Here is a 2,970-nt window from a genome sequence, read left to right on the forward strand (position 1 = left end):
CAAAACATTTTTGAGGAGGGACAGAGTGAAAGAAGATAGAAAATAGAGTAAATGACATGGGGAGGGAATGGGATGGAGGGAAATATAGTTAGCAATAGTAACTGAAAAAAATGTGAAGCAAATTTGTCTGACAGGCCTTATTTCTCAAACACATAGAGAAAAGAGTCAAATTTTTTTTAAAATAGTAGACATTCTCCCAATCGATAGATGATCAAAAGATATAAAGTTTTCAAATGAAATAATCAAAGCTACCTGTAACCATATTTAAAAAATGCTCTGACTCACTATTGATTGGAAAGTTGCAGGTCAAAACAACTCTCAGTACTACCTCATACCTATTGGATTGGATAACAGGATAGGAGAGGGAAATGGCAAATGTTGTAGGGGAGATTATTTGGGGACAGCTAGGTGGTGCAGTGGATAAAGTACTAGCCCTGGATTCAGGAGGACCTGAGTTCAAATCCAGCCTCAGACACTTGACATTTACTAGCTGTGTGACCCTGAGCAAGTCACTGTAGGGGATATGAGGAAACAGACATTAAAGGACTCTTGGTGAAGTTATAAACTGATTCAAACAATCCTTAGAGCAATTTAGAACTATGGCCAAAGGGCCTAGTAATACTGTTACTTTGTCAGTATCCAAAAAGAGATAAAAAACAAAAAGTCGAATTCAAAATTGAGATTCCCATCAAATGGGGAATGGCTGAACAAATTGTCACATGAGATTATGATGGAAGACTATTGTACTATAATAAATGATGAGCAGGATGCTATCAGAAAAACCTGGAAAGACTTACATGAGCTGATGCAAAGTAAAATGTACTGTAAACAAAGTAACAGCAATATTGTAAGATGATCAGCTACAAATGATTTAGCTATTTTCAGCAATCCAAGACAACTCTGAAGGACTTATGAAAAATGCAGTCTATCTCCAGAGAAAGAACTGATAGTATATGAATACAGATTGAAGCATAAAAATAAATAAATAAATAATAAATAAAACAGATTGAAGCTATTTTTTAGTTCTGTTTTCTTAAGGGTTTTTTTGACTGTTTACTTTCACAACCTGACTAATGTGAAAATGTTTTGCATGACTACACATGTATAACTTATATTGAATTGCTTGTGTTCTTAAAGATGGGAAGTGAGAGAGGAAGAGAATTTGGAACACAAAATTCTAAAAATCAATGTTAAAAATTGTTTTTACATGTAATTTGGGGAAAAATAAAATTCTAAGTTCTAAAAAAAAACCAAATTTTTTAACTATTAAAATCTCCTTTTTAATTTTTAATATTCCTTATTAGTTGCAAAATCTGTCATTTCAACAATTCAAGATGACTATCTTTCATAAGTTACAATAGTAAACTATTGAAATATTTTTTATTTTATTTTATTTTTTTGGTGGGGCAATGAGGGTAACTTGCCCAAGGTCACACAGCTAGTAAGTGTCAAGTGTCTGAGGCCTGATTGGAACTCAGGTCCTCCTGAATCCAGGGCTGCTGCTTTATCCACTGCGCCACCTAGCAGTCCCCTGAACTATTGAAATCTTAATGACATATTTATCAGGCAGCATATTTGGAAATCATAGATTAAGGTAGGAAAGATTTCCACAGCTGTTTAATTATCTACATATTATTCTAATTCTTTGTCTCTTCTCTCTATTTGATGGTACAGTTTACTTTAGGATCTTATAGGTCTTGATGCAGTCATATTTTTAGGTACCTCAAAATCAAATGCCCACAAGTTCAGATAACTTTGATACTTTCTTTTATATAAAAAAAGACAGAAGCAATAACTTGCTCGTATCACCCATTGAGATAAGCAGACTATTCCAGGGATGACCGAGTTGGATAGAAGCCAAAGTGAGTCAGGCAAAGATCATAGGTTCAATCTCCATTTTTATTAGTTGGTTTCATTGTGCTTTATGGCCATAAGTGGATTCCACTGGTCACAGATAGGACCAAGTCAGTATGAATGGATCTCTGCAAACCCTCCTAGAAAAAGTATACTACAATGGGTCTAAAGCATCATTTGAAGGTCAACACATCATTACTAACATTGTTATGTTTGTCAAAACATATTGATGACCAAATAGAATGTGAAGTGATGAAATATTTGGGAGCTATTTTCCATCTCGAGTCCAACTTATTCTTCCCTATTGGGCAAACAGTTTAGAGCCTACAGAGCCAAACATTTCTACTACCACAAACACCAAGTTAGGTAAGATAACAATGAAAAGAAACCACTATTTGCTCATCATAAAAAGGAAGGAAAGAAACTATGACTTCTTTTTCCTGTTTTCACCAAAAATTAATTTAAAATGCTAGTCCAGGGGCAGCTAGGTGGCACAGTGGATAGAGCACTGGCCCTGAATTCAGGAGGACCTGAGTTCAAATCTAGCCTGAGACACTTGACACTTACTAGCAGTGTGACTCTGGGCAAGTCACTTAACCCTCATTGCACCACCAAAAAAAAGAAAAAGAAAGAAAGAAAAAGAAACAATGATACTGATAAATAAGAGAAGAGAGAAAATGCACTCTTCATCTTCACTCCATCTAAAATGAACTAGTCATACTGTTCTTTGATTTCATCCTGCCCTCCCTCTACTTTTTCTCACTCTATCTCCATAACCAGAATTGATTGTCTTTGATGAATGATTTCTAAGATCATTTCCAGCTCTTAATTCTTCGATTTTTCCTTCATTCCCCTAATTAGAAGTAATCTCTCCCCTCCTTGACTGCTTAGTACTTATCTGACCTCTCTTATGCAATTAACTATATTCTAACTTGCATTATAATATATATATATATATACATATCTCACCCCTTTACTAGATTATTAGCTTCTTCAAGGATCTTCTATATTTCATTTTTGCATCTCCAGGGCTCTTAATAATCAGTGAACTAAACTAACCCCAGCACACAGCAATAAGAGCTTGAACAAAACAACAGAAAAGTACACGTATGCTTT

The sequence above is a fragment of the Dromiciops gliroides genome, chromosome 3, assembly GCF_019393635.1.
Source record: "Dromiciops gliroides isolate mDroGli1 chromosome 3, mDroGli1.pri, whole genome shotgun sequence".
Lineage (NCBI taxonomy): Eukaryota > Metazoa > Chordata > Mammalia > Microbiotheria > Microbiotheriidae > Dromiciops > Dromiciops gliroides.